Here is a 24,683-nt window from a genome sequence, read left to right on the forward strand (position 1 = left end):
ACTGTATCTAAACCTGCTCCAACATGGACTGACATTCTGGCCTACTTTCAGCCGATGCGACTTGTCTGTCGCTGAACAGTCGCTTTTTATGTATTCAGCACCTATGTATAATGTTGTAAAAATGCTCTAGAAGCTAAAGTCGCAGAAATGTCACACATATTTGGCCTGCAACTTTCTGTGCGACAAATTCAGACAGGAAAAATCAGTATAAATCCTTAGAAAATTATCCCCCAGTGTCTCCATCTGCTGGCGGTATTGAATAAGCATTGCTGCACTGATGGGGTATGCATTAGACGAAAAAAAAGAAGAAAAAGAAGAATAATACGCCCAGAAAAGAGGCGAAAAGGAGAAAAACGTAAAAAAACGTGAAAAAAAAGTAAGAGGAAGAGAAGGGAAAAAAAGGTGGAAATGGGTTTAAAAGTGATTTCGGCGGAGAAATATATATATATATATATATATATATATATATATATATATATATATATGCGCACACACACATATAGATATAAACGTATTCTCCGTTGAGATATTGCAGCCGCTGCTGTGTCCAGGCCCAGGAGCCTTAGCACTGTGCTGTGATGTCACTCAATACCACTGACATCACTAGGTGTAAACAACATCTCTCCTTTGCTGTGTATGTGACTATGGAGCTGTTTGGTGATGTCGTCTATTACGGCCTTCATAGAAGCAACAGGAGATTGTTGCATCCATCTTGAACCCTCAGAACTACAGTGCTATGATGTCACTCACTTCCACAGGCCTTGCAGAGTGTAAACAACAACAACCCAGCTTTGTTGTGTATGTAACCAAAGGGATTTGTGATGTCACCTAGAACCTTCACAGCAGCGACAGCTTTATGAGGAGCATCAGCACTGCTCTGCCTGAGCAGAACCATCACCGCCATAGGTTGTCAAATAACCCGGATTTAACCCACACAGGTAAGTCCAATGGGGTGCAGGCATGTCCTCTATGCTTACAGCTTCCCGTGGGTGTTGGTTTGATACCGTTTGGGGACAGCCAAGGAGGCATCTGCAGGCAACAAAGGTAGGTGTGTGCTTGTGTGTGTGTTTCCTATGCAGATCCTAAGCCCAGTGTCACATGCAAGTAGGAGGAGTAAGAAGGGTTCCTGGCAAATCCGGGTTATGGATTGCATTTAAAAAGGCCCCGTGGGAGTGCAATGGGCCCCTGTCTTGCTGCTTAGCAATAATGGTATGGGTTTAGGTTCTGCTGTGTGTACTGGTGGTTGACTGCCCCCCAGCCCAGAGTGTGCATGGAAAATTGTCTGGCAGCCTCCCTGACAGCAAGCAGTGATAGTGCCCATGAAGGGGACCTTGTTGGGCCCGCCCCTTTCACGGTTATCGCTTCTCGGCCTTTTGGCTAAGATCAAGTGTAGTATCTGTTCTTATCAGTTTAATATCTGATACGTCCCCTATCTGGGGACCATATATTAAATGGATTTTTGAGAACGGGGGCCGATTTCGAAGCTTGCTTCCGTCGCCCTATGCATTGACCCGATATGGCAGTATCTTCGGGTACAGTGCACCACCCCCTTACAGGGTTAAAAAGAAAGATTCCTACTTTCATTGCTACCTGCTTGCTGGCTAGCCAGCTAGCCAGCCCTGTGGGCCTTGCTGCTGCTGCAGCCAAAAAACAAAAGGTGGTGCTGCTGCTGCTTCTGCTGCTTCTGCTTCTGCTTGTGTCTGGCCCCTGTTGGAGCGTCCAGGCACAGGACTTCTGCTGCTGCTGACTAAATGGCCTCCTTAATTGGATCATTTGAGTAGCCAGCACACCTGTGCAGGTAGGGCATGACATGATAGGCAGCTGCCTTGATAGCGGGTGGGTGCTGAATGTTCCTAATTGACAAAATAAGATTAATGCTTATGAAGAAATATAAAATCTCATCCCTTCCCCAATATCGCGCCACACCCCTACCCCTTAATTCCCTGGTTGAACGTGATGGACATATGTCTTTTTTCGACCGTACTAACTATGTAACTATGTAACATAACATGGGGGGGGGGGGTCTCCTGGCTGTTCACACAGGTGTGTCATTGCTGTACATTGACCATGCATTGCTTCTGTGGTATTGCAAAGGCAAAGACAAATGCTTCCAGCCATCCATTGCACTAATGGATTGGTCATCAGCTGGCTGTCTATGTCCCGCATCAATATAGACCAAAGTACAGAGGGTTAGGCTATGCTATTGTGCACCTACCTGATGCATCAGAAGGTGCGAGGCCCTTGCTAAATTCTGTGCACAGACTTTGAGATCTATGCTTTAGACTGTATCTAAACCTGCTCCAACATGGACTGACATTCTGGCCTACTTTCAGCCGATGCGACTTGTCTGTCGCTGAACAGTCGCTTTTTATGTATTCAGCACCTATGTATAATGTTGTAAAAATGCTCTAGAAGCTAAAGTCGCAGAAATGTCACACATATTTGGCCTGCAACTTTCTGTGCGACAAATTCAGACAGGAAAAATCAGTATAAATCCTTAGAAAATTATCCCCCAGTGTCTCCATCTGCTGGCGGTATTGAATAAGCATTGCTGCACTGATGGGGTATGCATTAGACGAAAAAAAAGAAGAAAAAGAAGAATAATACGCCCAGAAAAGAGGCGAAAAGGAGAAAAACGTAAAAAAACGTGAAAAAAAAGTAAGAGGAAGAGAAGGGAAAAAAAGGTGGAAATGGGTTTAAAAGTGATTTCGGCGGAGAAATATATATATATATATATATATATATATATATATATATATATATATATGCGCACACACACATATAGATATAAACGTATTCTCCGTTGAGATATTGCAGCCGCTGCTGTGTCCAGGCCCAGGAGCCTTAGCACTGTGCTGTGATGTCACTCAATACCACTGACATCACTAGGTGTAAACAACATCTCTCCTTTGCTGTGTATGTGACTATGGAGCTGTTTGGTGATGTCGTCTATTACGGCCTTCATAGAAGCAACAGGAGATTGTTGCATCCATCTTGAACCCTCAGAACTACAGTGCTATGATGTCACTCACTTCCACAGGCCTTGCAGAGTGTAAACAACAACAACCCAGCTTTGTTGTGTATGTAACCAAAGGGATTTGTGATGTCACCTAGAACCTTCACAGCAGCGACAGCTTTATGAGGAGCATCAGCACTGCTCTGCCTGAGCAGAACCATCACCGCCATAGGTTGTCAAATAACCCGGATTTAACCCACACAGGTAAGTCCAATGGGGTGCAGGCATGTCCTCTATGCTTACAGCTTCCCGTGGGTGTTGGTTTGATACCGTTTGGGGACAGCCAAGGAGGCATCTGCAGGCAACAAAGGTAGGTGTGTGCTTGTGTGTGTGTTTCCTATGCAGATCCTAAGCCCAGTGTCACATGCAAGTAGGAGGAGTAAGAAGGGTTCCTGGCAAATCCGGGTTATGGATTGCATTTAAAAAGGCCCCGTGGGAGTGCAATGGGCCCCTGTCTTGCTGCTTAGCAATAATGGTATGGGTTTAGGTTCTGCTGTGTGTACTGGTGGTTGACTGCCCCCCAGCCCAGAGTGTGCATGGAAAATTGTCTGGCAGCCTCCCTGACAGCAAGCAGTGATAGTGCCCATGAAGGGGACCTTGTTGGGCCCGCCCCTTTCACGGTTATCGCTTCTCGGCCTTTTGGCTAAGATCAAGTGTAGTATCTGTTCTTATCAGTTTAATATCTGATACGTCCCCTATCTGGGGACCATATATTAAATGGATTTTTGAGAACGGGGGCCGATTTCGAAGCTTGCTTCCGTCGCCCTATGCATTGACCCGATATGGCAGTATCTTCGGGTACAGTGCACCACCCCCTTACAGGGTTAAAAAGAAAGATTCCTACTTTCATTGCTACCTGCTTGCTGGCTAGCCAGCTAGCCAGCCCTGTGGGCCTTGCTGCTGCTGCAGCCAAAAAACAAAAGGTGCTGCTGCTGCTGCTTCTGCTGCTTCTGCTTCTGCTTGTGTCTGGCCCCTGTTGGAGCGTCCAGGCACAGGACTTCTGCTGCTGCTGACTAAATGGCCTCCTTAATTGGATCATTTGAGTAGCCAGCACACCTGTGCAGGTAGGGCATGACATGATAGGCAGCTGCCTTGATAGCGGGTGGGTGCTGAATGTTCCTAATTGACAAAATAAGATTAATGCTTATGAAGAAATATAAAATCTCATCCCTTCCCCAATACCGCGCCACACCCCTACCCCTTAATTCCCTGGTTGAACGTGATGGACATATGTCTTTTTTCGACCGTACTAACTATGTAACTATGTAACATAACATGGGGGGGGGGGGTCTCCTGGCTGTTCACACAGGTGTGTCATTGCTGTACATTGACCATGCATTGCTTCTGTGGTATTGCAAAGGCAAAGACAAATGCTTCCAGCCATCCATTGCACTAATGGATTGGTCATCAGCTGGCTGTCTATGTCCCGCATCAATATAGACCAAAGTACAGAGGGTTAGGCTATGCTATTGTGCACCTACCTGATGCATCAGAAGGTGCGAGGCCCTTGCTAAATTCTGTGCACAGACTTTGAGATCTATGCTTTAGACTGTATCTAAACCTGCTCCAACATGGACTGACATTCTGGCCTACTTTCAGCCGATGCGACTTGTCTGTCGCTGAACAGTCGCTTTTTATGTATTCAGCACCTATGTATAATGTTGTAAAAATGCTCTAGAAGCTAAAGTCGCAGAAATGTCACACATATTTGGCCTGCAACTTTCTGTGCGACAAATTCAGACAGGAAAAATCAGTATAAATCCTTAGAAAATTATCCCCCAGTGTCTCCATCTGCTGGCGGTATTGAATAAGCATTGCTGCACTGATGGGGTATGCATTAGACGAAAAAAAAGAAGAAAAAGAAGAATAATACGCCCAGAAAAGAGGCGAAAAGGAGAAAAACGTAAAAAAACGTGAAAAAAAAGTAAGAGGAAGAGAAGGGAAAAAAAGGTGGAAATGGGTTTAAAAGTGATTTCGGCGGAGAAATATATATATATATATATATATATATATATATATATATATATATATATATATATATGCGCACACACACATATAGATATAAACGTATTCTCCGTTGAGATATTGCAGCCGCTGCTGTGTCCAGGCCCAGGAGCCTTAGCACTGTGCTGTGATGTCACTCAATACCACTGACATCACTAGGTGTAAACAACATCTCTCCTTTGCTGTGTATGTGACTATGGAGCTGTTTGGTGATGTCGTCTATTACGGCCTTCATAGAAGCAACAGGAGATTGTTGCATCCATCTTGAACCCTCAGAACTACAGTGCTATGATGTCACTCACTTCCACAGGCCTTGCAGAGTGTAAACAACAACAACCCAGCTTTGTTGTGTATGTAACCAAAGGGATTTGTGATGTCACCTAGAACCTTCACAGCAGCGACAGCTTTATGAGGAGCATCAGCACTGCTCTGCCTGAGCAGAACCATCACCGCCATAGGTTGTCAAATAACCCGGATTTAACCCACACAGGTAAGTCCAATGGGGTGCAGGCATGTCCTCTATGCTTACAGCTTCCCGTGGGTGTTGGTTTGATACCGTTTGGGGACAGCCAAGGAGGCATCTGCAGGCAACAAAGGTAGGTGTGTGCTTGTGTGTGTGTTTCCTATGCAGATCCTAAGCCCAGTGTCACATGCAAGTAGGAGGAGTAAGAAGGGTTCCTGGCAAATCCGGGTTATGGATTGCATTTAAAAAGGCCCCGTGGGAGTGCAATGGGCCCCTGTCTTGCTGCTTAGCAATAATGGTATGGGTTTAGGTTCTGCTGTGTGTACTGGTGGTTGACTGCCCCCCAGCCCAGAGTGTGCATGGAAAATTGTCTGGCAGCCTCCCTGACAGCAAGCAGTGATAGTGCCCATGAAGGGGACCTTGTTGGGCCCGCCCCTTTCACGGTTATCGCTTCTCGGCCTTTTGGCTAAGATCAAGTGTAGTATCTGTTCTTATCAGTTTAATATCTGATACGTCCCCTATCTGGGGACCATATATTAAATGGATTTTTGAGAACGGGGGCCGATTTCGAAGCTTGCTTCCGTCGCCCTATGCATTGACCCGATATGGCAGTATCTTCGGGTACAGTGCACCACCCCCTTACAGGGTTAAAAAGAAAGATTCCTACTTTCATTGCTACCTGCTTGCTGGCTAGCCAGCTAGCCAGCCCTGTGGGCCTTGCTGCTGCTGCAGCCAAAAAACAAAAGGTGGTGCTGCTGCTGCTTCTGCTGCTTCTGCTTCTGCTTGTGTCTGGCCCCTGTTGGAGCGTCCAGGCACAGGACTTCTGCTGCTGCTGACTAAATGGCCTCCTTAATTGGATCATTTGAGTAGCCAGCACACCTGTGCAGGTAGGGCATGACATGATAGGCAGCTGCCTTGATAGCGGGTGGGTGCTGAATGTTCCTAATTGACAAAATAAGATTAATGCTTATGAAGAAATATAAAATCTCATCCCTTCCCCAATATCGCGCCACACCCCTACCCCTTAATTCCCTGGTTGAACGTGATGGACATATGTCTTTTTTCGACCGTACTAACTATGTAACTATGTAACATAACATGGGGGGGGGGGGGGTCTCCTGGCTGTTCACACAGGTGTGTCATTGCTGTACATTGACCATGCATTGCTTCTGTGGTATTGCAAAGGCAAAGACAAATGCTTCCAGCCATCCATTGCACTAATGGATTGGTCATCAGCTGGCTGTCTATGTCCCGCATCAATATAGACCAAAGTACAGAGGGTTAGGCTATGCTATTGTGCACCTACCTGATGCATCAGAAGGTGCGAGGCCCTTGCTAAATTCTGTGCACAGACTTTGAGATCTATGCTTTAGACTGTATCTAAACCTGCTCCAACATGGACTGACATTCTGGCCTACTTTCAGCCGATGCGACTTGTCTGTCGCTGAACAGTCGCTTTTTATGTATTCAGCACCTATGTATAATGTTGTAAAAATGCTCTAGAAGCTAAAGTCGCAGAAATGTCACACATATTTGGCCTGCAACTTTCTGTGCGACAAATTCAGACAGGAAAAATCAGTATAAATCCTTAGAAAATTATCCCCCAGTGTCTCCATCTGCTGGCGGTATTGAATAAGCATTGCTGCACTGATGGGGTATGCATTAGACGAAAAAAAAGAAGAAAAAGAAGAATAATACGCCCAGAAAAGAGGCGAAAAGGAGAAAAACGTAAAAAAACGTGAAAAAAAAGTAAGAGGAAGAGAAGGGAAAAAAAGGTGGAAATGGGTTTAAAAGTGATTTCGGCGGAGAAATATATATATATATATATATATATATATATATATATATGCGCACACACACATATAGATATAAACGTATTCTCCGTTGAGATATTGCAGCCGCTGCTGTGTCCAGGCCCAGGAGCCTTAGCACTGTGCTGTGATGTCACTCAATACCACTGACATCACTAGGTGTAAACAACATCTCTCCTTTGCTGTGTATGTGACTATGGAGCTGTTTGGTGATGTCGTCTATTACGGCCTTCATAGAAGCAACAGGAGATTGTTGCATCCATCTTGAACCCTCAGAACTACAGTGCTATGATGTCACTCACTTCCACAGGCCTTGCAGAGTGTAAACAACAACAACCCAGCTTTGTTGTGTATGTAACCAAAGGGATTTGTGATGTCACCTAGAACCTTCACAGCAGCGACAGCTTTATGAGGAGCATCAGCACTGCTCTGCCTGAGCAGAACCATCACCGCCATAGGTTGTCAAATAACCCGGATTTAACCCACACAGGTAAGTCCAATGGGGTGCAGGCATGTCCTCTATGCTTACAGCTTCCCGTGGGTGTTGGTTTGATACCGTTTGGGGACAGCCAAGGAGGCATCTGCAGGCAACAAAGGTAGGTGTGTGCTTGTGTGTGTGTTTCCTATGCAGATCCTAAGCCCAGTGTCACATGCAAGTAGGAGGAGTAAGAAGGGTTCCTGGCAAATCCGGGTTATGGATTGCATTTAAAAAGGCCCCGTGGGAGTGCAATGGGCCCCTGTCTTGCTGCTTAGCAATAATGGTATGGGTTTAGGTTCTGCTGTGTGTACTGGTGGTTGACTGCCCCCCAGCCCAGAGTGTGCATGGAAAATTGTCTGGCAGCCTCCCTGACAGCAAGCAGTGATAGTGCCCATGAAGGGGACCTTGTTGGGCCCGCCCCTTTCACGGTTATCGCTTCTCGGCCTTTTGGCTAAGATCAAGTGTAGTATCTGTTCTTATCAGTTTAATATCTGATACGTCCCCTATCTGGGGACCATATATTAAATGGATTTTTGAGAACGGGGGCCGATTTCGAAGCTTGCTTCCGTCGCCCTATGCATTGACCCGATATGGCAGTATCTTCGGGTACAGTGCACCACCCCCTTACAGGGTTAAAAAGAAAGATTCCTACTTTCATTGCTACCTGCTTGCTGGCTAGCCAGCTAGCCAGCCCTGTGGGCCTTGCTGCTGCTGCAGCCAAAAAACAAAAGGTGGTGCTGCTGCTGCTTCTGCTTCTGCTTGTGTCTGGCCCCTGTTGGAGCGTCCAGGCACAGGACTTCTGCTGCTGCTGACTAAATGGCCTCCTTAATTGGATCATTTGAGTAGCCAGCACACCTGTGCAGGTAGGGCATGACATGATAGGCAGCTGCCTTGATAGCGGGTGGGTGCTGAATGTTCCTAATTGACAAAATAAGATTAATGCTTATGAAGAAATATAAAATCTCATCCCTTCCCCAATATCGCGCCACACCCCTACCCCTTAATTCCCTGGTTGAACGTGATGGACATATGTCTTTTTTCGACCGTACTAACTATGTAACTATGTAACATAACATGGGGGGGGGGGTCTCCTGGCTGTTCACACAGGTGTGTCATTGCTGTACATTGACCATGCATTGCTTCTGTGGTATTGCAAAGGCAAAGACAAATGCTTCCAGCCATCCATTGCACTAATGGATTGGTCATCAGCTGGCTGTCTATGTCCCGCATCAATATAGACCAAAGTACAGAGGGTTAGGCTATGCTATTGTGCACCTACCTGATGCATCAGAAGGTGCGAGGCCCTTGCTAAATTCTGTGCACAGACTTTGAGATCTATGCTTTAGACTGTATCTAAACCTGCTCCAACATGGACTGACATTCTGGCCTACTTTCAGCCGATGCGACTTGTCTGTCGCTGAACAGTCGCTTTTTATGTATTCAGCACCTATGTATAATGTTGTAAAAATGCTCTAGAAGCTAAAGTCGCAGAAATGTCATACATATTTGGCCTGCAACTTTCTGTGCGACAAATTCAGACAGGAAAAATCAGTATAAATCCTTAGAAAATTATCCCCCAGTGTCTCCATCTGCTGGCGGTATTGAATAAGCATTGCTGCACTGATGGGGTATGCATTAGACGAAAAAAAAGAAGAAAAAGAAGAATAATACGCCCAGAAAAGAGGCGAAAAGGAGAAAAACGTAAAAAAACGTGAAAAAAAAGTAAGAGGAAGAGAAGGGAAAAAAAGGTGGAAATGGGTTTAAAAGTGATTTCGGCGGAGAAATATATATATATATATATATATATATATATATATATATATATGCGCACACACACATATAGATATAAACGTATTCTCCGTTGAGATATTGCAGCCGCTGCTGTGTCCAGGCCCAGGAGCCTTAGCACTGTGCTGTGATGTCACTCAATACCACTGACATCACTAGGTGTAAACAACATCTCTCCTTTGCTGTGTATGTGACTATGGAGCTGTTTGGTGATGTCGTCTATTACGGCCTTCATAGAAGCAACAGGAGATTGTTGCATCCATCTTGAACCCTCAGAACTACAGTGCTATGATGTCACTCACTTCCACAGGCCTTGCAGAGTGTAAACAACAACAACCCAGCTTTGTTGTGTATGTAACCAAAGGGATTTGTGATGTCACCTAGAACCTTCACAGCAGCGACAGCTTTATGAGGAGCATCAGCACTGCTCTGCCTGAGCAGAACCATCACCGCCATAGGTTGTCAAATAACCCGGATTTAACCCACACAGGTAAGTCCAATGGGGTGCAGGCATGTCCTCTATGCTTACAGCTTCCCGTGGGTGTTGGTTTGATACCGTTTGGGGACAGCCAAGGAGGCATCTGCAGGCAACAAAGGTAGGTGTGTGCTTGTGTGTGTGTTTCCTATGCAGATCCTAAGCCCAGTGTCACATGCAAGTAGGAGGAGTAAGAAGGGTTCCTGGCAAATCCGGGTTATGGATTGCATTTAAAAAGGCCCCGTGGGAGTGCAATGGGCCCCTGTCTTGCTGCTTAGCAATAATGGTATGGGTTTAGGTTCTGCTGTGTGTACTGGTGGTTGACTGCCCCCCAGCCCAGAGTGTGCATGGAAAATTGTCTGGCAGCCTCCCTGACAGCAAGCAGTGATAGTGCCCATGAAGGGGACCTTGTTGGGCCCGCCCCTTTCACGGTTATCGCTTCTCGGCCTTTTGGCTAAGATCAAGTGTAGTATCTGTTCTTATCAGTTTAATATCTGATACGTCCCCTATCTGGGGACCATATATTAAATGGATTTTTGAGAACGGGGGCCGATTTCGAAGCTTGCTTCCGTCGCCCTATGCATTGACCCGATATGGCAGTATCTTCGGGTACAGTGCACCACCCCCTTACAGGGTTAAAAAGAAAGATTCCTACTTTCATTGCTACCTGCTTGCTGGCTAGCCAGCTAGCCAGCCCTGTGGGCCTTGCTGCTGCTGCAGCCAAAAAACAAAAGGTGGTGCTGCTGCTGCTTCTGCTGCTTCTGCTTGTGTCTGGCCCCTGTTGGAGCGTCCAGGCACAGGACTTCTGCTGCTGCTGACTAAATGGCCTCCTTAATTGGATCATTTGAGTAGCCAGCACACCTGTGCAGGTAGGGCATGACATGATAGGCAGCTGCCTTGATAGCGGGTGGGTGCTGAATGTTCCTAATTGACAAAATAAGATTAATGCTTATGAAGAAATATAAAATCTCATCCCTTCCCCAATATCGCGCCACACCCCTACCCCTTAATTCCCTGGTTGAACGTGATGGACATATGTCTTTTTTCGACCGTACTAACTATGTAACTATGTAACATAACATGGGGGGGGGGGTCTCCTGGCTGTTCACACAGGTGTGTCATTGCTGTACATTGACCATGCATTGCTTCTGTGGTATTGCAAAGGCAAAGACAAATGCTTCCAGCCATCCATTGCACTAATGGATTGGTCATCAGCTGGCTGTCTATGTCCCGCATCAATATAGACCAAAGTACAGAGGGTTAGGCTATGCTATTGTGCACCTACCTGATGCATCAGAAGGTGCGAGGCCCTTGCTAAATTCTGTGCACAGACTTTGAGATCTATGCTTTAGACTGTATCTAAACCTGCTCCAACATGGACTGACATTCTGGCCTACTTTCAGCCGATGCGACTTGTCTGTCGCTGAACAGTCGCTTTTTATGTATTCAGCACCTATGTATAATGTTGTAAAAATGCTCTAGAAGCTAAAGTCGCAGAAATGTCACACATATTTGGCCTGCAACTTTCTGTGCGACAAATTCAGACAGGAAAAATCAGTATAAATCCTTAGAAAATTATCCCCCAGTGTCTCCATCTGCTGGCGGTATTGAATAAGCATTGCTGCACTGATGGGGTATGCATTAGACGAAAAAAAAGAAGAAAAAGAAGAATAATACGCCCAGAAAAGAGGCGAAAAGGAGAAAAACGTAAAAAAACGTGAAAAAAAAGTAAGAGGAAGAGAAGGGAAAAAAAGGTGGAAATGGGTTTAAAAGTGATTTCGGCGGAGAAATATATATATATATATATATATATATATATATATATATATATATATATGCGCACACACACATATAGATATAAACGTATTCTCCGTTGAGATATTGCAGCCGCTGCTGTGTCCAGGCCAAGGAGCCTTAGCACTGTGCTGTGATGTCACTCAATACCACTGACATCACTAGGTGTAAACAACATCTCTCCTTTGCTGTGTATGTGACTATGGAGCTGTTTGGTGATGTCGTCTATTACGGCCTTCATAGAAGCAACAGGAGATTGTTGCATCCATCTTGAACCCTCAGAACTACAGTGCTATGATGTCACTCACTTCCACAGGCCTTGCAGAGTGTAAACAACAACAACCCAGCTTTGTTGTGTATGTAACCAAAGGGATTTGTGATGTCACCTAGAACCTTCACAGCAGCGACAGCTTTATGAGGAGCATCAGCACTGCTCTGCCTGAGCAGAACCATCACCGCCATAGGTTGTCAAATAACCCGGATTTAACCCACACAGGTAAGTCCAATGGGGTGCAGGCATGTCCTCTATGCTTACAGCTTCCCGTGGGTGTTGGTTTGATACCGTTTGGGGACAGCCAAGGAGGCATCTGCAGGCAACAAAGGTAGGTGTGTGCTTGTGTGTGTGTTTCCTATGCAGATCCTAAGCCCAGTGTCACATGCAAGTAGGAGGAGTAAGAAGGGTTCCTGGCAAATCCGGGTTATGGATTGCATTTAAAAAGGCCCCGTGGGAGTGCAATGGGCCCCTGTCTTGCTGCTTAGCAATAATGGTATGGGTTTAGGTTCTGCTGTGTGTACTGGTGGTTGACTGCCCCCCAGCCCAGAGTGTGCATGGAAAATTGTCTGGCAGCCTCCCTGACAGCAAGCAGTGATAGTGCCCATGAAGGGGACCTTGTTGGGCCCGCCCCTTTCACGGTTATCGCTTCTCGGCCTTTTGGCTAAGATCAAGTGTAGTATCTGTTCTTATCAGTTTAATATCTGATACGTCCCCTATCTGGGGACCATATATTAAATGGATTTTTGAGAACGGGGGCCGATTTCGAAGCTTGCTTCCGTCGCCCTATGCATTGACCCGATATGGCAGTATCTTCGGGTACAGTGCACCACCCCCTTACAGGGTTAAAAAGAAAGATTCCTACTTTCATTGCTACCTGCTTGCTGGCTAGCCAGCTAGCCAGCCCTGTGGGCCTTGCTGCTGCTGCAGCCAAAAAACAAAAGGTGGTGCTGCTGCTGCTTCTGCTGCTTCTGCTTCTGCTTGTGTCTGGCCCCTGTTGGAGCGTCCAGGCACAGGACTTCTGCTGCTGCTGACTAAATGGCCTCCTTAATTGGATCATTTGAGTAGCCAGCACACCTGTGCAGGTAGGGCATGACATGATAGGCAGCTGCCTTGATAGCGGGTGGGTGCTGAATGTTCCTAATTGACAAAATAAGATTAATGCTTATGAAGAAATATAAAATCTCATCCCTTCCCCAATATCGCGCCACACCCCTACCCCTTAATTCCCTGGTTGAACGTGATGGACATATGTCTTTTTTCGACCGTACTAACTATGTAACTATGTAACATAACATGGGGGGGGGGGGGTCTCCTGGCTGTTCACACAGGTGTGTCATTGCTGTACATTGACCATGCATTGCTTCTGTGGTATTGCAAAGGCAAAGACAAATGCTTCCAGCCATCCATTGCACTAATGGATTGGTCATCAGCTGGCTGTCTATGTCCCGCATCAATATAGACCAAAGTACAGAGGGTTAGGCTATGCTATTGTGCACCTACCTGATGCATCAGAAGGTGCGAGGCCCTTGCTAAATTCTGTGCACAGACTTTGAGATCTATGCTTTAGACTGTATCTAAACCTGCTCCAACATGGACTGACATTCTGGCCTACTTTCAGCCGATGCGACTTGTCTGTCGCTGAACAGTCGCTTTTTATGTATTCAGCACCTATGTATAATGTTGTAAAAATGCTCTAGAAGCTAAAGTCGCAGAAATGTCACACATATTTGGCCTGCAACTTTCTGTGCGACAAATTCAGACAGGAAAAATCAGTATAAATCCTTAGAAAATTATCCCCCAGTGTCTCCATCTGCTGGCGGTATTGAATAAGCATTGCTGCACTGATGGGGTATGCATTAGACGAAAAAAAAGAAGAAAAAGAAGAATAATACGCCCAGAAAAGAGGCGAAAAGGAGAAAAACGTAAAAAAACGTGAAAAAAAAGTAAGAGGAAGAGAAGGGAAAAAAAGGTGGAAATGGGTTTAAAAGTGATTTCGGCGGAGAAATATATATATATATATATATATATATATATATGCGCACACACACATATAGATATAAACGTATTCTCCGTTGAGATATTGCAGCCGCTGCTGTGTCCAGGCCCAGGAGCCTTAGCACTGTGCTGTGATGTCACTCAATACCACTGACATCACTAGGTGTAAACAACATCTCTCCTTTGCTGTGTATGTGACTATGGAGCTGTTTGGTGATGTCGTCTATTACGGCCTTCATAGAAGCAACAGGAGATTGTTGCATCCATCTTGAACCCTCAGAACTACAGTGCTATGATGTCACTCACTTCCACAGGCCTTGCAGAGTGTAAACAACAACAACCCAGCTTTGTTGTGTATGTAACCAAAGGGATTTGTGATGTCACCTAGAACCTTCACAGCAGCGACAGCTTTATGAGGAGCATCAGCACTGCTCTGCCTGAGCAGAACCATCACCGCCATAGGTTGTCAAATAACCCGGATTTAACCCACACAGGTAAGTCCAATGGGGTGCAGGCATGTCCTCTATGCTTACAGCTTCCCGTGGGTGTTGGTTTGATACCGTTTGGGGACAGCCAAGGAGGCATCTGCAGGCAACAAAGGTAGGTGTGTGCTTGTGTGTGTGTTTCCTATGCAGATCCTAAGCCCAGTGTCACATGCAAGTAGGAGGAGTAAGAAGGGTTCCTGGCAAATCCGGGTTATGGATTGCATTTAAAAAGGCCCCGTGGGAGTGCAATGGGCCCCTGTCTTGCTGCTTAGCAATAATGGTATGGGTTTAGGTTCTGCTGTGTGTACTGGTGGTTGACTGCCCCCCAGCCCAGAGTGTGCATGGAAAATTGTCTGGCAGCCTCCCTGACAGCAAGCAGTGATAGTGCCCATGAAGGGGACCTTGTTGGGCCCGCCCCTTTCACGGTTATCGCTTCTCGGCCTTTTGGCTAAGATCAAGTGTAGTATCTGTTCTTATCAGTTTAATATCTGATACGTCCCCTATCTGGGGACCATATATTAAATGGATTTTTGAGAACGGGGGCCGATTTCGAAGCTTGCTTCCGTCGCCCTATGCATTGACCCGATATGGCAGTATCTTCGGGTACAGTGCACCACCCCCTTACAGGGTTAAAAAGAAAGATTCCTACTTTCATTGCTACCTGCTTGCTGGCTAGCCAGCTAGCCAGCCCTGTGGGCCTTGCTGCTGCTGCAGCCAAAAAACAAAAGGTGGTGCTGCTGCTGCTTCTGCTGCTTCTGCTTCTGCTTGTGTCTGGCCCCTGTTGGAGCGTCCAGGCACAGGACTTCTGCTGCTGCTGACTAAATGGCCTCCTTAATTGGATCATTTGAGTAGCCAGCACACCTGTGCAGGTAGGGCATGACATGATAGGCAGCTGCCTTGATAGCGGGTGGGTGCTGAATGTTCCTAATTGACAAAATAAGATTAATGCTTATGAAGAAATATAAAATCTCATCCCTTCCCCAATATCGCGCCACACCCCTACCCCTTAATTCCCTGGTTGAACGTGATGGACATATGTCTTTTTTCGACCGTACTAACTATGTAACTATGTAACATAACATGGGGGGGGGGGGGTCTCCTGGCTGTTCACACAGGTGTGTCATTGCTGTACATTGACCATGCATTGCTTCTGTGGTATTGCAAAGGCAAAGACAAATGCTTCCAGCCATCCATTGCACTAATGGATTGGTCATCAGCTGGCTGTCTATGTCCCGCATCAATATAGACCAAAGTACAGAGGGTTAGGCTATGCTATTGTGCACCTACCTGATGCATCAGAAGGTGCGAGGCCCTTGCTAAATTCTGTGCACAGACTTTGAGATCTATGCTTTAGACTGTATCTAAACCTGCTCCAACATGGACTGACATTCTGGCCTACTTTCAGCCGATGCGACTTGTCTGTCGCTGAACAGTCGCTTTTTATGTATTCAGCACCTATGTATAATGTTGTAAAAATGCTCTAGAAGCTAAAGTCGCAGAAATGTCACACATATTTGGCCTGCAACTTTCTGTGCGACAAATTCAGACAGGAAAAATCAGTATAAATCCTTAGAAAATTATCCCCCAGTGTCTCCATCTGCTGGCGGTATTGAATAAGCATTGCTGCACTGATGGGGTATGCATTAGACGAAAAAAAAGAAGAAAAAGAAGAATAATACGCCCAGAAAAGAGGCGAAAAGGAGAAAAACGTAAAAAAACGTGAAAAAAAAGTAAGAGGAAGAGAAGGGAAAAAAAGGTGGAAATGGGTTTAAAAGTGATTTCGGCGGAGAAATATATATATATATATATATATATATATATATATATATATATATATGCGCACACACACATATAGATATAAACGTATTCTCCGTTGAGATATTGCAGCCGCTGCTGTGTCCAGGCCCAGGAGCCTTAGCACTGTGCTGTGATGTCACTCAATACCACTGACATCACTAGGTGTAAACAACATCTCTCCTTTGCTGTGTATGTGACTATGGAGCTGTTTGGTGATGTCGTCTATTACGGCCTTCATAGAAGCAACAGGAGATTGTTGCATCCATCTTGAACCCTCAGAACTACAGTGCTATGATGTCACTCACTTCCACAGGCCTTGCAGAGTGTAAACAACAACAACCCAGCTTTGTTGTGTATGTAACCAAAGGGATTTGTGATGTCACCTAGAACCTTCACAGCAGCGACAGCTTTATGAGGAGCATCAGCACTGCTCTGCCTGAGCAGAACCATCACCGCCATAGGTTGTCAAATAACCCGGATTTAACCCACACAGGTAAGTCCAATGGGGTGCAGGCATGTCCTCTATGCTTACAGCTTCCCGTGGGTGTTGGTTTGATACCGTTTGGGGACAGCCAAGGAGGCATCTGCAGGCAACAAAGGTAGGTGTGTGCTTGTGTGTGTGTTTCCTATGCAGATCCTAAGCCCAGTGTCACATGCAAGTAGGAGGAGTAAGAAGGGTTCCTGGCAAATCCGGGTTATGGATTGCATTTAAAAAGGCCCCGTGGGAGTGCAATGGGCCCCTGTCTTGCTGCTTAGCAATAATGGTATGGGTTTAGGTTCTGCTGTGTGTACTGGTGGTTGACTGCCCCCCAGCCCAGAGTGTGCATGGAAAATTGTCTGGCAGCCTCCCTGACAGCAAGCAGTGATAGTGCCCATGAAGGGGACCTTGTTGGGCCCGCCCCTTTCACGGTTATCGCTTCTCGGCCTTTTGGCTAAGATCAAGTGTAGTATCTGTTCTTATCAGTTTAATATCTGATACGTCCCCTATCTGGGGACCATATATTAAATGGATTTTTGAGAACGGGGGCCGATTTCGAAGCTTGCTTCCGTCGCCCTATGCATTGACCCGATATGGCAGTATCTTCGGGTACAGTGCACCACCCCCTTACAGGGTTAAAAAGAAAGATTCCTACTTTCATTGCTACCTGCTTGCTGGCTAGCCAGCTAGCCAGCCCTGTGGGCCTTGCTGCTGCTGCAGCCAAAAAACAAAAGGTGGTGCTGCTGCTGCTTCTGCTGCTTCTGCTTCTGCTTGTGTCTGGCCCCTGTTGGAGCGTCCAGGCACAGGACTTCTGCTGCTGCTGACTAAATGGCCTCCTTAATTGGATCATTTGAGTAGCCAGCACACCTGTGCAGGTAGGGCATGACATGATAGGCAGCTGCCTTGATAGCGGGTGGGTGCTGAATGTTCCTAATTGACAAAATAAGATTAATGCTTATGAAGAAATATAAAATCTCATCCCTTCCCCAATATCGCGCCACACCCCTACCCCTTAATTCCCTGGTTGAACGTGATGGACATATGTCTTTTTTCGACCGTACTAACTATGTAACTATGTAACATAACATGGGGGGGGGGGGGTCTCCTGGCTGTTCACACAGGTGTGTCATTGCTGTACATTGACCATGCATTGCTTCTGTGGTATTGCAAAGGCAAAGACAAATGCTTCCAGCCATCCATTGCACTAATGGATTGGTCATCAGCTGGCTGTCTATGTCCCGCATCAATATAGACCAAAGTACAGAGGGTTAGGCTATGCTATTGTGCACCTACCTGATGCATCAGAAGGTGCGAGGCCCTTGCTAAATTCTGTGCACAGACTTTGAGATCTATGCTTTAGACTGTATCTAAACCTGCTCCAACATGGACTGACATTCTGGCCTACTTTCAGCCGATGCGACTTGTCTGTCGCTGAACAGTCGCTTTTTATGTATTCAGCACCTATGTATAATGTTGTAAAAATGCTCTAGAAGCTAAAGTCGCAGAAATGTCACACATATTTGGCCTGCAACTTTCTGTGCGACAAATTCAGACAGGAAAAATCAGTATAAATCCTTAGAAAATTATCCCCCAGTGTCTCCATCTGCTGGCGGTATTGAATAAGCATTGCTGCACTGATGGGGTATGCATTAGACGAAAAAAAAGAAGAAAAAGAAGAATAATACGCCCAGAAAAGAGGCGAAAAGGAGAAAAACGTAAAAAAACGTGAAAAAAAAGTAAGAGGAAGAGAAGGGAAAAAAAGGTGGAAATGGGTTTAAAAGTGATTTCGGCAGAGAAATATATATATATATATATATATATATATATATATATATATATATATATATGCGCACACACACATATAGATATAAACGTATTCTCCGTTGAGATATTGCAGCCGCTGCTGTGTCCAGGCCCAGGAGCCTTAGCACTGTGCTGTGATGTCACTCAATACCACTGACATCACTAGGTGTAAACAACATCTCTCCTTTGCTGTGTATGTGACTATGGAGCTGTTTGGTGATGTCGTCTATTACGGCCTTCATAGAAGCAACAGGAGATTGTTGCATCCATCTTGAACCCTCAGAACTACAGTGCTATGATGTCACTCACTTCCACAGGCCTTGCAGAGTGTAAACAACAACAACCCAGCTTTGTTGTGTATGTAACCAAAGGGATTTGTGATGTCACCTAGAACCTTCACAGCAGCGACAGCTTTATGAGGAGCATCAGCACTGCTCTGCCTGAGCAGAACCATCACCGCCATAGGTTGTCAAATAACCCGGATTTAACCCACACAGGTAAGTCCAATGGGGTGCAGGCATGTCCTCTATGCTTACAGCTTCCCGTGGGTGTTGGTTTGATACCGTTTGGGGACAGCCAAGGAGGCATCTGCAGGCAACAAAGGTAGGTGTGTGCTTGTGTGTGTGTTTCCTATGCAGATCCTAAGCCCAGTGTCACATGCAAGTAGGAGGAGTAAGAAGGGTTCCTGGCAAATCCGGGTTATGGATTGCATTTAAAAAGGCCCCGTGGGAGTGCAATGGGCCCCTGTCTTGCTGCTTAGCAATAATGGTATGGGTTTAGGTTCTGCTGTGTGTACTGGTGGTTGACTGCCCCCCAGCCCAGAGTGTGCATGGAAAATTGTCTGGCAGCCTCCCTGACAGCAAGCAGTGATAGTGCCCATGAAGGGGACCTTGTTGGGCCCGCCCCTTTCACGGTTATCGCTTCTCGGCCTTTTGGCTAAGATCAAGTGTAGTATCTGTTCTTATCAGTTTTCATGCTGGTGGGGATGGGTGCTGCATGGAGGATGCAGGTGTACCAGGGCTTTCCGGGGCTGGTTCTGAGGAATCAGCTCGACGGCTGCCCCGATGTGACCTGTTCCCTCCGGGTCTCGCCATGAGGCTGAGAGGGTCTAGAGCCGAGGTACTTTTGTGCCTCGGGGAGTGGTGACCCCGAGGTGCCGAAACTCACTGGGAGAATAGGCTCACTGAGTTGAAGCACGGGCACCATAATCTCTTCACCTTGTGGCACTCACCTCTTGATTCCCGGCCTTCTGGCTAGGATCAGAGAAATTTTTATAGATCCGGCCGGATGTCCGGGCAGTATATCTGCACACATTCACTTATTTATTTATTTTTTGTCTCACTGTGTCACTTTTTGCGTGTTGTGTGTTCACAGGATTTGTCAGGATGCGGTAGCCCTTCTGGGTGTCCCTCCTGGCGGTCTAGGGGAGGTGTGTGTGGCCATTAGGTTCCGCACCTCCCTGCAAACACCCCGGGTACTCCTGCTTCGCAGGGTACCTACCGTAATCGGCTCTGCGGGCAGATACCTTGGCTAACGCCAAGGGGGATGCCGGGAGCATTTGTGGTCTCCTAGTAGCTTCGGCGAAAAGGGACATCGAACCCGGAACCTCGCAGGTACCTTTTGGTCCGGAGGCGAAGGGTAAGGTTTGTTGGGGGGCCTCTCTCCTATCGGAGAAGGGCTTGCGATAGACCGCATCCTTTGTGCACGTTTTTTTTAGTGTAACACGTTTGCACTTTTTCTTGCACTTTGGGTGAATCGAAAGCACGTTCCTCGGCTTTAGATAAAAAAAAAAAAAAAAAATCTGTTCTTATCAGTTTAATATCTGATACGTCCCCTATCTGGGGACCATATATTAAATGGATTTTTGAGAACGGGGGCCGATTTCGAAGCTTGCTTCCGTCGCCCTATGCATTGACCCGATATGGCAGTATCTTCGGGTACAGTGCACCACCCCCTTACAGGGTTAAAAAGAAAGATTCCTACTTTCATTGCTACCTGCTTGCTGGCTAGCCAGCTAGCCAGCCCTGTGGGCCTTGCTGCTGCTGCAGCCAAAAAACAAAAGGTGGTGCTGCTGCTGCTTCTGCTGCTTCTGCTTCTGCTTGTGTCTGGCCCCTGTTGGAGCGTCCAGGCACAGGACTTCTGCTGCTGCTGACTAAATGGCCTCCTTAATTGGATCATTTGAGTAGCCAGCACACCTGTGCAGGTAGGGCATGACATGATAGGCAGCTGCCTTGATAGCGGGTGGGTGCTGAATGTTCCTAATTGACAAAATAAGATTAATGCTTATGAAGAAATATAAAATCTCATCCCTTCCCCAATATCGCGCCACACCCCTACCCCTTAATTCCCTGGTTGAACGTGATGGACATATGTCTTTTTTCGACCGTACTAACTATGTAACTATGTAACATAACATGGGGGGGGGGGGGGTCTCCTGGCTGTTCACACAGGTGTGTCATTGCTGTACATTGACCATGCATTGCTTCTGTGGTATTGCAAAGGCAAAGACAAATGCTTCCAGCCATCCATTGCACTAATGGATTGGTCATCAGCTGGCTGTCTATGTCCCGCATCAATATAGACCAAAGTACAGAGGGTTAGGCTATGCTATTGTGCACCTACCTGATGCATCAGAAGGTGCGAGGCCCTTGCTAAATTCTGTGCACAGACTTTGAGATCTATGCTTTAGACTGTATCTAAACCTGCTCCAACATGGACTGACATTCTGGCCTACTTTCAGCCGATGCGACTTGTCTGTCGCTGAACAGTCGCTTTTTATGTATTCAGCACCTATGTATAATGTTGTAAAAATGCTCTAGAAGCTAAAGTCGCAGAAATGTCACACATATTTGGCCTGCAACTTTCTGTGCGACAAATTCAGACAGGAAAAATCAGTATAAATCCTTAGAAAATTATCCCCCAGTGTCTCCATCTGCTGGCGGTATTGAATAAGCATTGCTGCACTGATGGGGTATGCATTAGACGAAAAAAAAGAAGAAAAAGAAGAATAATACGCCCAGAAAAGAGGCGAAAAGGAGAAAAACGTAAAAAAACGTGAAAAAAAAGTAAGAGGAAGAGAAGGGAAAAAAAGGTGGAAATGGGTTTAAAAGTGATTTCGGCGGAGAAATATATATATATATATATATATATATATATATATATATATATATATATATATATGCGCACACACACATATAGATATAAACGTATTCTCCGTTGAGATATTGCAGCCGCTGCTGTGTCCAGGCCCAGGAGCCTTAGCACTGTGCTGTGATGTCACTCAATACCACTGACATCACTAGGTGTAAACAACATCTCTCCTTTGCTGTGTATGTGACTATGGAGCTGTTTGGTGATGTCGTCTATTACGGCCTTCATAGAAGCAACAGGAGATTGTTGCATCCATCTTGAACCCTCAGAACTACAGTGCTATGATGTCACTCACTTCCACAGGCCTTGCAGAGTGTAAACAACAACAACCCAGCTTTGTTGTGTATGTAACCAAAGGGATTTGTGATGTCACCTAGAACCTTCACAGCAGCGACAGCTTTATGAGGAGCATCAGCACTGCTCTGCCTGAGCAGAACCATCACCGCCATAGGTTGTCAAATAACCCGGATTTAACCCACACAGGTAAGTCCAATGGGGTGCAGGCATGTCCTCTATGCTTACAGCTTCCCGTGGGTGTTGGTTTGATACCGTTTGGGGACAGCCAAGGAGGCATCTGCAGGCAACAAAGGTAGGTGTGTGCTTGTGTGTGTGTTTCCTATGCAGATCCTAAGCCCAGTGTCACATGCAAGTAGGAGGAGTAAGAAGGGTTCCTGGCAAATCCGGGTTATGGATTGCATTTAAAAAGGCCCCGTGGGAGTGCAATGGGCCCCTGTCTTGCTGCTTAGCAATAATGGTATGGGTTTAGGTTCTGCTGTGTGTACTGGTGGTTGACTGCCCCCCAGCCCAGAGTGTGCATGGAAAATTGTCTGGCAGCCTCCCTGACAGCAAGCAGTGATAGTGCCCATGAAGGGGACCTTGTTGGGCCCGCCCCTTTCACGGTTATCGCTTCTCGGCCTTTTGGCTAAGATCAAGTGTAGTATCTGTTCTTATCAGTTTAATATCTGATACGTCCCCTATCTGGGGACCATATATTAAATGGATTTTTGAGAACGGGGGCCGATTTCGAAGCTTGCTTCCGTCGCCCTATGCATTGACCCGATATGGCAGTATCTTCGGGTACAGTGCACCACCCCCTTACAGGGTTAAAAAGAAAGATTCCTACTTTCATTGCTACCTGCTTGCTGGCTAGCCAGCTAGCCAGCCCTGTGGGCCTTGCTGCTGCTGCAGCCAAAAAACAAAAGGTGGTGCTGCTGCTGCTTCTGCTGCTTCTGCTTCTGCTTGTGTCTGGCCCCTGTTGGAGCGTCCAGGCACAGGACTTCTGCTGCTGCTGACTAAATGGCCTCCTTAATTGGATCATTTGAGTAGCCAGCACACCTGTGCAGGTAGGGCATGACATGATAGGCAGCTGCCTTGATAGCGGGTGGGTGCTGAATGTTCCTAATTGACAAAATAAGATTAATGCTTATGAAGAAATATAAAATCTCATCCCTTCCCCAATATCGCGCCACACCCCTACCCCTTAATTCCCTGGTTGAACGTGATGGACATATGTCTTTTTTCGACCGTACTAACTATGTAACTATGTAACATAACATGGGGGGGGGGGGTCTCCTGGCTGTTCACACAGGTGTGTCATTGCTGTACATTGACCATGCATTGCTTCTGTGGTATTGCAAAGGCAAAGACAAATGCTTCCAGCCATCCATTGCACTAATGGATTGGTCATCAGCTGGCTGTCTATGTCCCGCATCAATATAGACCAAAGTACAGAGGGTTAGGCTATGCTATTGTGCACCTACCTGATGCATCAGAAGGTGCGAGGCCCTTGCTAAATTCTGTGCACAGACTTTGAGATCTATGCTTTAGACTGTATCTAAACCTGCTCCAACATGGACTGACATTCTGGCCTACTTTCAGCCGATGCGACTTGTCTGTCGCTGAACAGTCGCTTTTTATGTATTCAGCACCTATGTATAATGTTGTAAAAATGCTCTAGAAGCTAAAGTCGCAGAAATGTCACACATATTTGGCCTGCAACTTTCTGTGCGACAAATTCAGACAGGAAAAATCAGTATAAATCCTTAGAAAATTATCCCCCAGTGTCTCCATCTGCTGGCGGTATTGAATAAGCATTGCTGCACTGATGGGGTATGCATTAGACGAAAAAAAAGAAGAAAAAGAAGAATAATACGCCCAGAAAAGAGGCGAAAAGGAGAAAAACGTAAAAAAACGTGAAAAAAAAGTAAGAGGAAGAGAAGGGAAAAAAAGGTGGAAATGGGTTTAAAAGTGATTTCGGCGGAGAAATATATATATATATATATATATATATATATATATATATATATGCGCACACACACATATAGATATAAACGTATTCTCCGTTGAGATATTGCAGCCGCTGCTGTGTCCAGGCCCAGGAGCCTTAGCACTGTGCTGTGATGTCACTCAATACCACTGACATCACTAGGTGTAAACAACATCTCTCCTTTGCTGTGTATGTGACTATGGAGCTGTTTGGTGATGTCGTCTATTACGGCCTTCATAGAAGCAACAGGAGATTGTTGCATCCATCTTGAACCCTCAGAACTACAGTGCTATGATGTCACTCACTTCCACAGGCCTTGCAGAGTGTAAACAACAACAACCCAGCTTTGTTGTGTATGTAACCAAAGGGATTTGTGATGTCACCTAGAACCTTCACAGCAGCGACAGCTTTATGAGGAGCATCAGCACTGCTCTGCCTGAGCAGAACCATCACCGCCATAGGTTGTCAAATAACCCGGATTTAACCCACACAGGTAAGTCCAATGGGGTGCAGGCATGTCCTCTATGCTTACAGCTTCCCGTGGGTGTTGGTTTGATACCGTTTGGGGACAGCCAAGGAGGCATCTGCAGGCAACAAAGGTAGGTG

The 24,683-nt window shown here is 46.1% G+C and overlaps 10 non-coding genes and 1 pseudogene across 10 annotated transcripts; all 11 read left to right on the forward strand.

Annotated features, from left to right (window-relative positions):
* Window positions 1-1,357: 1,357 nt before the first annotated feature.
* On the forward strand, window positions 1,358-1,548 carry LOC130339568 (U2 spliceosomal RNA). The gene has a single exon (XR_008879916.1). It is a non-coding gene; the product is annotated as a U2 spliceosomal RNA (small nuclear RNA).
* Window positions 1,549-3,639: 2,091 nt separating this feature from the next.
* Window positions 3,640-3,830, forward strand: LOC130339569 (U2 spliceosomal RNA). The gene has a single exon (XR_008879917.1). It is a non-coding gene; the product is annotated as a U2 spliceosomal RNA (small nuclear RNA).
* Window positions 3,831-5,929: 2,099 nt separating this feature from the next.
* LOC130339570 (U2 spliceosomal RNA) lies at window positions 5,930-6,120 on the forward strand. Its single transcript, XR_008879918.1, has one exon. It is a non-coding gene; the product is annotated as a U2 spliceosomal RNA (small nuclear RNA).
* A 2,083-nt stretch (window positions 6,121-8,203) lies between these two features.
* Window positions 8,204-8,394, forward strand: LOC130339571 (U2 spliceosomal RNA). Its single transcript, XR_008879919.1, has one exon. It is a non-coding gene; the product is annotated as a U2 spliceosomal RNA (small nuclear RNA).
* Window positions 8,395-10,469: 2,075 nt separating this feature from the next.
* On the forward strand, window positions 10,470-10,660 carry LOC130339573 (U2 spliceosomal RNA). Its single transcript, XR_008879920.1, has one exon. It is a non-coding gene; the product is annotated as a U2 spliceosomal RNA (small nuclear RNA).
* Window positions 10,661-12,744: 2,084 nt separating this feature from the next.
* LOC130339574 (U2 spliceosomal RNA) lies at window positions 12,745-12,935 on the forward strand. The gene has a single exon (XR_008879921.1). It is a non-coding gene; the product is annotated as a U2 spliceosomal RNA (small nuclear RNA).
* A 2,076-nt stretch (window positions 12,936-15,011) lies between these two features.
* LOC130339575 (U2 spliceosomal RNA) lies at window positions 15,012-15,202 on the forward strand. The gene has a single exon (XR_008879922.1). It is a non-coding gene; the product is annotated as a U2 spliceosomal RNA (small nuclear RNA).
* A 2,090-nt stretch (window positions 15,203-17,292) lies between these two features.
* Window positions 17,293-17,483, forward strand: LOC130339576 (U2 spliceosomal RNA). The gene has a single exon (XR_008879923.1). It is a non-coding gene; the product is annotated as a U2 spliceosomal RNA (small nuclear RNA).
* Window positions 17,484-19,577: 2,094 nt separating this feature from the next.
* LOC130339600 (U2 spliceosomal RNA) lies at window positions 19,578-19,737 on the forward strand (annotated as a pseudogene).
* A 693-nt stretch (window positions 19,738-20,430) lies between these two features.
* LOC130339593 (U2 spliceosomal RNA) lies at window positions 20,431-20,614 on the forward strand. Its single transcript, XR_008879935.1, has one exon. It is a non-coding gene; the product is annotated as a U2 spliceosomal RNA (small nuclear RNA).
* A 2,099-nt stretch (window positions 20,615-22,713) lies between these two features.
* LOC130339577 (U2 spliceosomal RNA) lies at window positions 22,714-22,904 on the forward strand. Its single transcript, XR_008879924.1, has one exon. It is a non-coding gene; the product is annotated as a U2 spliceosomal RNA (small nuclear RNA).
* Window positions 22,905-24,683: the final 1,779 nt, after the last annotated feature.

The sequence above is a fragment of the Hyla sarda genome, unplaced genomic scaffold, assembly GCF_029499605.1.
Source record: "Hyla sarda isolate aHylSar1 unplaced genomic scaffold, aHylSar1.hap1 scaffold_546, whole genome shotgun sequence".
Taxonomy (NCBI): Eukaryota; Metazoa; Chordata; class Amphibia; order Anura; family Hylidae; genus Hyla; species Hyla sarda.